This window comes from Nicotiana attenuata, unplaced genomic scaffold (assembly GCF_001879085.1).
Source record: "Nicotiana attenuata strain UT unplaced genomic scaffold, NIATTr2, whole genome shotgun sequence".
Lineage (NCBI taxonomy): Eukaryota > Viridiplantae > Streptophyta > Magnoliopsida > Solanales > Solanaceae > Nicotiana > Nicotiana attenuata.
Window position 1 is genome coordinate 8,532 of NW_017671676.1, and position 10,063 is coordinate 18,594.

Here is a 10,063-nt window from a genome sequence, read left to right on the forward strand (position 1 = left end):
CATCCCTTAAGGGGAATAATCTCATCACATCAATCTCATCCCAATTAAGTGGAATAATCTCATTACATCAATACGGGAATTTACCCCTCAATCACTCCTACACCGGCACATGTAGTTTTAGGGTTAGGTTAATTCAGCCTATCCTTCCCCGGTAACTAAAAAATACTCCCAAAATATTTATTATATAAAGTAATTAAAGCTCATTTCATAATATTTCACACATCTTTTTATTTCTTTGGCACTAGTGGCCACAACTGTAATTTTGTTCTTGGCACGTCGGCCATATTTCACATTTCATACTCCTACTTTCACTTTCAAACATCATTATGGATTATCAACAGTAATGTATTTATAATCACGAATTTTTAGTTCATATATAGACAACAAGAGTCTTAAGCACATTGAGTTTCTTCCAGAATTTGGCATAATAACTTGCAATTGAAACATGATTGAAATCATAATATTTTGACACATTGGTCACATTTGAATACATTCCCGAAAGAGAACATAATATGATAGGAGCATTTGGCACACATTTTTAGTGCATATCTTTCAACACAAGCTTATTCGGAATAGTCAAATTTATAAGGAATAACTCGGAACATGAGAAATAAGAGCTTGGCCCTTCATACTTGAAACTTACTGGAACACTTACGGATTCGATTCTTGTTGATACCCAATTTTTCCCCTATATATATTTTATATTCAGAATACTTTCAAAATAGCGTATGTATGCATATATAAGTATATCCAAGTGTTTTCTTATTTTTTTCTTAATTTTAAAAGATTTTAAATCAATTTATCCCCTTATTTTATCCTTAAAAATCCAATAATTATTTCTAATATTATTACTTTGGTAATTCATCTGTTGAAATTTTATACTTATGCTAAGATATGGCTAATATTTTTTGCATATTTTTTACAAATATAGTTAGTATTTTTAAGCTAAAGTGCATATAATTACAATATTAGCCCCTTTTTAGATTTAATTGTGTTTTATATTCACAAAATTAAGTCTGGTATTTTTAAATAGTTAATTATGTGTTATAAATCATTTTAGTACCTTTAATTTATTTCCATAAATTATTTTATTATTTTATAAATCAAATGGGGAAAATGGCTATTCAAAATCTAGCCAGATTTCATTTCAATTAAGGCCTAAATTCTACCCCAATTTAAACCCAATTACCCTGGCCCAATTCCTACTCATACCCGACCCCCAACCCAATTAAACTGACCCATACCCGGATCCCCACTTACTCGTTTAAATCCAGGCCGTTGATCATTTAGATCAACGGCCAAAAATCATCCTTGCCTAAATTAATTCTAAACGACCCCCTAAACCCCGTCATTCCCCACCATACGCCGCCTCTGAATCCCTCCTCTCCCAAATCCTCTCTACAACAACTCTAAACCCTAGCCACCGCCACCCTAATCCATGGCCTTTAAGGTCATCGGAGACCTGTACCAGCCTTCCATGGCTTCTACGTGTTTGGTTCTGTGATCTCATGACCAGACTTTGAAGGGGCTCGGTCCAGTCTTTGCTCGATGACCTTTCTCCGGTCATCTCTGACCTTTCTCCGACCAGCCATGGCCATTCGAGTCAGACCTTTGACTCTCCTGTTTAGATCGGTTACTTTCAAAGCCTTTCTCGTTGCTTTTGGGTTCTCCTGAAACCCTAATCTCTAAGACCTTTTCGACTTCTTTCAGATTTGCCTTAGATCTATGCTTGCCATGAGTTTTTTGAAACGCCTTCTCGAAGCTTCTTTAACTTTGCTTTCAAAAGACTCTTCATTTTTTTTTCCGATTAGGGTTTTCCTTCAAGCTCTTCTTTTCAAAATCTTTTCTCTGATTTTAATGTGTCTGTGATTCTACTATGTTTGTTCATGTTATTCTCCTATCTGAGTTTAGCATGTTAAAAACCCTAATTTCTTTTGGGTTTATTCAAGTTTCTGAAGCTGTTAGCTAAGTGTTTGTTTGATTTATTTGTTTATCATCTTTAAACTCGATTGATGTGGAAAACCCTTATTTCTTTTGGGTTCATTCGAGTTTCTGAAGCTGTTTGCTAAGTATTTGTTTGATTTATTTGTTTATCATCTTTTAAGCTTGAATATTGTTGAAGAAACCTATGTCTTTGGGTTTGAAACTATTCGTCTGAATGCCTGACTCGATTCGAAGTTCCTTTTGTTTCAGAATCACTTTTCTCTATGTGATTCCTCTGATTCTGGGCTTTTACTATCTCTAAAACTCGACTATGCCTGGAAACCCTAACTTTTCAAAAGGGCCCTCATCTGTTATTATTAGACTCTTTGCATGCTTCTGATACACTATTTTTTCTTCACTATTGACTCAACATGACTTGACCTACTAGACTAGCATGCTTCGAATGTTTGCTGAACTTTGTGCTACTATTGCATGCTGTTTCTTTTGCCAATAGTTTGGCCTCGCATGTCTATTGTTTGTGCACTCTATTTATATGCTGAGGTTCCTTCTTTGATTGATTTTCAATCTTGGGACTGATTTCAAAACTTCTCTTTTTGCAGACTCTAATTTCACTCTCCTGTTAAAGTAATTGATCCCTTTCCTTATTTTGCCTTACTGAATCTTTTTCCTAAAATAAGTGTATCTCTGTACTTGGACTCGATTGCTTACTTAATGTTTTACTGCTTCTTTTATGGCAATGATCAGTCTGCCTACAGACTGATCTTCTTCCCTTATTTTGAACCTGTTAGCCCCGTTAAACAAGTGATTCCTCAATTAAAGGGGAATCGCTTGGTTGATTGATTATGACAATTGATTGTTTCTATATTTGCATCGAACTTTACTTATTACCTTACTTCTCACATATTTTCAAAAGCTATAAATACCCTGCACCCCTCTTCTTTCAAAGACACGAACACAAGGAATAAAATACTTGAGTTCAGACACACACTCCACTAAAATCTCTCTTTTCTCTGTTGCTATTTGTATTGCTGCCTTACCTAACCGGCTGTAAGCCAAGGCTAGGCTGTGGAAAGCTTGCTTACTTTTTCTCTGCATTTGCATCATTACTGGTATGTTCTAACTAATTTTCAGCATCAAAAACAACATGTTTCTTTACTATTTCCTTCACCCTTGTTTGCTTCCTGTTTGTGGTTAGTCAAGTCCCATTGTTATGGCTGTAATCTGCCCCTTTCTATTTTGAATTATGCTCTCTTATGAATTCTGTCAGTCATTTATTATGGTTTATGAATACTAAACCCCCATCCCCTATGTGTTTGATATCTTTGGTTGGTTTGGGGCATGACAGCATTGGACATTGCTGTGCATGACCCAAACCTGATCCCCTGGGATCATAACCTCCCTATCCCCTCTACATGTTGTGTATTCTGGTTGGTTTATAGGCATGCCAGCACCATATATTGTTGTGCATGCCCAAAACTGATCCCTGCCTAAGGATATATGCTTTTTGCAATGTATTCCCAATCCCCCCTGACCCCTGTGTATGAAAATTATTAACTCTATGCTTTACTACTACTGTTTTCCCATCACCCCTTATCCCTCTCCTTTACCCCTTCAGTTTTTAAATCTCCATTCCTGCACTTCCACCATATTCTTAGACTTAAGTTCTACCCCTCTTGTGTGAGCCTTGCCTTGGGACCCATGAGCTCCCTCTGAACTTGGACACACAAGAGCTGGCCCTTCCACACTGCATTCATCTCTATCTGGTTCTGTGAACTTGGGTGTAAGCACTGCCCGGGGTCCCTTGAGACCCTTAGGGAACTCTGACACACCCAGGTCTGAGAAAGGCTTTGAACATGGCATTTTGAGGTGGTTTATTCCATAACTCAGAGAGGAAGTTAAGAATCAGGCTTCCTCTGGTTGTAACTTCTTTTGTTTTTTAGTTTTGATGTAATTCATTATTTTTGGTTTATAATGATTTGTAATAAACACTCGAGGTTGGCTAGTGAAAAAGGGATGGGTAACTATGCATGCTCAAGGGTAGAAAACATGCCTATAGGATTTGCGATTCAATTCTGCAATTTAGAAAGCATGCCTATAGGACTGGTTTTAAATCCTGCGTGTTCAATTCTGCATTTAGACACCATGTCTATAGGGTTCATTTTTTAATTCTGCATGTTCAACTTCACGTCTAGATAACCTGCCTATAGGACTTTATTTAAAATTATGCACGTCTGTTACCACTTAGAAATCATGCTTTAGGATCTAAACGGCTATAAGCAGATCTCATGTTCGTAATGTTAAAATCAGTATATTGTATAGAAATCATGCCTATAGGAATTCCCAAGTAAAATCCTGCCTGTTTCCATTTTCATCATTTAAATATCATGCCTATGGGAGTTAAAATCATTCAACTAGATATCATGCCTATAGGGGTGTCGATGCCCCCTTTTTCTAAAGGGGAAATCGAGTTTATGACATTTGGGCGGACAACTCCTTTCCTTTTGGGAATTGGGTTTGCAATTTAGAAGAGTCGCCACCTAATGATTAAGTCCATTAGGACACTAAGAAATTCAAAAGAGAAGAAGAACCAGAGAATGGTTAAGGGCTTGAAATTATCTCAGAGGGAATGTGTTAGGCACCCCCCAAGATCCACTAGTGTGGTTCCCGGCCATGCTACAATTGTGACTTTGAATGGAAACAACAAGTAAGCAAACAAGACAACTTTCACATAATGATTGCAACAAGGAAAGTATAAAAATTAAAAGCGTGTTGAAGTTTAGAAATAGGCGATTTCATAATTGCTTAAAGGATGTATAAGTGCAGAAAGTGGGGTCAAATAACTGGTACAAATAATCAAACAAAGGAGTAAAAGAGGCGGAGGTTCGGAGAAAAAAAATAGTGCTGGAAATTAAATATCTAAAAGAGACTTTTAAAGGATTGAAGTAAAAGAAGGAGTTTTAAGAACTGAAAATTTATAGCTTTTATAAAAATTCTGGAAAAAAAAAGAAAATAAAGAAGTAAAGAGGGAGGGGGGTCCTAGGTTTATAAATAACATGGATAACCCCACGCAACACCCGGCAGCCATTTATACACGTGGTGTTATCGCGTGGTCATCATATCCATGTCTACCCTTACCCACCCCGTTAAGGTATTAAATCGCTGAATGGTCTCGTTACTTATTGCATGCTATTACCCGCCCCAATCCTATCAGTCCCAGAGGCAGTTGGGACTACTAATCCTAAAGGGAAGGGAGATTGGATTTTCAGAGTTTTAAAAGGACAAAAACCTAGTGCGACAAGCAAAAACACATAAAGCAGTAAAAGGGGAAGCACATAGCAGTTAAAGGCTCAAATAGGCCTCCTCATTCAGAGCAACAAATTATTTAGCATGACTTACAGGTACTGATTAGGTCTGAAGTAAATTTAAAGCGTTAGGACAGGCTGATTTGTCACATATTTCTCAGATGAGGAATCCGAATTAGCCTTGTCTGGTTGTAGTTTATCAAAACTGACACAGTTAATTAATCAACTAATGGTTTGCCTAGGTGAGACCTATAGACATGATATCTAACAGGGCGTACTGATTTTAAAGAAAAGATTACTGGTTTTATAAACAAAAGATCTGCAGATTTTAAATGACCTTGTGGCTGATTTTAGACTCATGGATGAAATAGACGAAGCTAATTCAGTTGATTACTCCTATAGACATGATTTCTAAGCGTTATTGGTTTTAAACGATTACATAAATGCAAGAGTTCTATAGGCATGGTATCTAGAATCAAGTTGATTATTATTAGACCAATGATGGTTTGCCTAGTGACATGTATATGCAGAAGTGCAGAAAACCTATGATCATGATTTCTATATGCGGAAATGCAGAAACTTAGAGACAGGATTTCTATATGCAGAAATGCAAAAAAAAAAAACTTATAGGCAGAATTTCTAAGATGAGAATGCAGAAGTGCAGAAATTTATAAGTAACCTTATGAACAAGTTATCTATATGAATACAGGGAAGTTGTATAAGGTAACCTATAAGCTGCTGTCTATATGAACGCAGGAATCAGAAAATCCTGTAGGCCAAGTTATCTACCCTTTGCATGCATTCATTCCATTCCCTTTCCACTAGCCATCCCAATAGTTTTATTACAAATTATTACAGAACCCGAGTGGATCAAGAAAAGTAAAAAAATTACAATCAGAAACTCAAGCCTAACCAACCAAATAGCCTAAATTCAACTCAAAGTCCAACAAGTATGAGATAAACCAACTTCCAGGATCAGATTTCAAAAAGCCTTTCTCATGTTTGGGAATGTATCACAGTTCCCAAAGAGTCTCGAAGGGGCTCCGGAAATGCTTACACCCAAATGCATTGCCAGAAGCATTAGATCAGGTGCAAAGTGTGGAAAGGCCCAGCCCTCAAATGTACCAAGTTCAGAGGGAACTCAAAGGTCCCAAAGCAGGGCTCATAGGAGGGGGGGGGGCAGAACTTAAAGAGTCTAAGAGTAAAGTGTAAGTGTCATAGAGGGAATTAAGGGAAAGCCATGGCAAGGCTTGGTGGTCATGCCGCAACAATCAGTGATACAATCTGTCAGCCTTATTAAAGGATTTCAGAATCAAATCAATTAGTTGGTAAACCTTTTGAAAGAGGATTTTCTCATATATAAAGCAACAAATAAGTGAATCAAGAAGGGATTGTCAAGTTTTTGGAAGGAAGAAGTTAATCAAAGAGAGGTCACAGAATCATAAGCAAAAGTGGTATAAGTCTAGTTTGCAGACTCAAAAGGAGTCTGGGAGTCCAGGGTCCCAAAATAGAGCCCTAAACTCGCACACAAATCAAAATGCAACCCCCAAATCCTAGGGTTTTCGAATTGAATCAGACATAGAGGTGAGAAAGCAAGCCACTTGAGAGAGGCTCAAAGGTCTTTCCAAAGACTTATGAGAAACAAACATACATGATAGAAAGAAACATAATTTCAAAGGTCATGAGAACATTGTTTGAGAAAACTCGGAATTTTACACAGGTTGAAGAAAGAGATGATACGAGCTTAAACAAAAGTAGATGAAATATGCTTAGTAAGAAACAAATAGAGTTCAGTAAAGTAAACAAAAATCAAAGACTCGACCGTAACACATATTAGCAAGAAATAAGGAAACCAACACGGATTAACATGTGAGACAAGGAATGAACATGTAGAGTAGACAAAAGAAAATAGAAGAACGTAGTATTGCGTAGTAAAAGAAGTCAGAAAACACACTAAGGATAGACAACAGAGTCAGAAAGATAGCTATTTGAAAACCTTTTAGAACCCTAAATCGAAAGAAAAAAATGATTTTGAAAAAGGATTTGGGAAAATCTTTTAAATGTCAATAGAACATAGACAGGTTCCAGATCTAGAGAAATAAGCAAGTAAAAGAACCTCGGACAGCTTAAGGGTGTAGAGAAAAACCCAGAATGAAAAAGGTCTGGGGAAAGTCAGATTCCTGAGTCGAAAGACTCATATTGGCTCGATATAATGCCGGAGTAATGTCCGGTGTGAGCTTAAGATTACAGATCTACATAGAGTGTCTTGATAGAGAACCATCGGAAGTCAAGTCTCCACACCTTAGGATAGTACGGCTTTAGGTTCTAATGGTGAGGAAGGATGAGTACAGGCCATCCGTGGCCTGAGACCCATGGATTTCCGGTTGGAAATCCGGTGAATAAGGTGGAGACGATTAGGGTTCCAGGAAGTGTTCGAGAGGATTTGAGAGACGAAGGGGTTCAAAGGCGGCGTTTCAGACGAAATGGAATTGAGAGTTTAGGGGGTTGTGGAGATTTAAAAAAAGGAAGAGGGAATTTATGGCCGTTGATTCAAACGATCAACGGCCGTGATCAAAGGGGAGCCGGGTGTTTTTTTAATCGGTCGGAGGGGTCGGGTAATTTAGGTATTGGGCTGGTTTAATTTGGGCGGAATTGGGTCAAATTAAGGGCCAAATTGAAAGGAAATGGGGGCTGTAATTGAAATAAAAATGGGCTAAATATAAATAACCATATTTCCCCTTTATTTATAAAAAATAGTGTAAAAATGATTTTTAAAAGGCAAATTATAAGTACTGAGCTATATTATAATACATAAATATTAATTTTAAAAATACTGGAGCTAATTTTACAATTCTGATAAGAATACTATTTATATCGTAAAATAGGCTATAACATTGCCAACTTATACTTGCAGATTATAAGCATTTAAAATAATCAACAAAATTAATTCTTGTAAAATTATTACAAATAACATCACTTAATATAAGTTATATTGTTCTTCGTGTAAATACTGAGAAATAAATAAGTTATTCACAAAAAGTATTTGGGGGAATAATTAAACTGATTTTGGTACGGTCTAATAATGCGACCATAAATTGGATTTTAAAAATCTTAAAAAATCTAGGTGTAGAAAAATGAACCAAAAACGTCTTGGGGGAGATCTGCTTAGTGTGTGATAATTGTAATGTTACCTCATGACTATTTCTGGAAAATATTTGTGGTCAATATATAAAAATTACTCTAGGGATAAAATTGGGAGTATCATGAGCATGCTTTGCCGCCTATTTACCCGGGAAGGGAAGTGATATAGAGCGCGTTGTGTCCGGTAAATAAGACTATGATGGCCAATTTTGACCGAGACGAAGCGGATTTGAAAGAATGTTTGTGATGACGCGAGCTTCTGGTTCTGAGCTGTCTCTACATTATCCTTATCTACAGGATACAAGTCCATATGTAGTTCGGGGACCATATGGGGCCTTGGCGTGGTGGGAATACTGCTCCGAGGAAGATTTTGGAAAAGCGGACGGCGATGTTCAGGTTGAGGAAAGGATGTGGGACAGATGTCGTGAATAGGGTCTTAAGGGGAACATGGTATGTTGGGTACTCGCTCTGCATGGGACGACAACTTGCATAGCCGGTTTATCCTGCAAAAGTGAGCCAATGCGAGAATAATATATTTGGTGCATAAAAGTTTATAAGTACCGTGATTGTCAAGTTTCCCGGGACCACTGAATGTATGTGCTCTTCGACGGTTAGTAAGTGAACGATCCTCGAAGACTATACGTTTCCTGGATGCCCATGAAGCGTATGAAAGAAGGATTACGAACGAGTGGCTCATTGAAAGGTGGATGCTTCTCGGGCTATGAAGAGAATGATGTGGCCTTTCCTGAACTATGATACCTTTGACATAATGATATGCGCAAAAGACAAAATGGGGTCCTGCAGGCATAGAACATGGCTGTTCTTGCGGGCAACTAAAATGGCTGCCTCCCGAACAAATGAGACCTTTGGACAATTTGTGCGATCTTTCAGCCCATGACAAATGCTGCATATGGGATTTTGGCGATTCATCTCTCTCAACCGAGCTAGACTCTTAAGTGAAGGTGGCGATATTTTTCAGCTCGATGTAAGAATTAAATGTAGGTGGCGATCTTTCAGCCGATGCAAGATACTTTATATAAGTGGCGATATTGTCAGCCGATGCAAGATTTAAAATAAAGGTGCGATCTTTCAGCTGATGCAAGAAATAAATAAAATGGCAAAATATTCAGCCGATGCATAGATGGTAGGGTTAGAAGCTTTAACCTGGATAGGCAGAATGGTAGTCTTTATGCAGATGGCAGAAAAAATGCGCGAGGATGTGAGGTAGAGCTTAACCTCGAAGGAATAATAGTAGCCTTATGCAATGCCATAAAAATCAATGGAGACAGAGCTTAAGTCTTCGAAGGCAGAATGGTAAGCCTTATTGCCAAAATGCAGAAAATGCAGATGGAGACAGAGCTTATCTTCCGGAAGGCAGTAATAGTAGCCTTATGCAATGCAGAAAAATGCAGATTGGAGAAACAGAGCTTAAGTCTCGGAAGGCAGAATGTAGCCTTATGCAATGCAGAAAATGCAAAGATGGAGTGAGAGCTTAACCTCGGAAGGCAGAATAGTAGCCTTATGCAATGGCAGAAAATTGCAGATGGAGGTATAATTTTCCTTAGCTGATGGCTTGATAGCTATAGTCTGAATTGCGACATTGTGGCTGCTGGGGTATCATGTACGGATAGCAATTGTGAAGTGGGTTGTCGATGGTTTCGAAAGGTTGCATTACC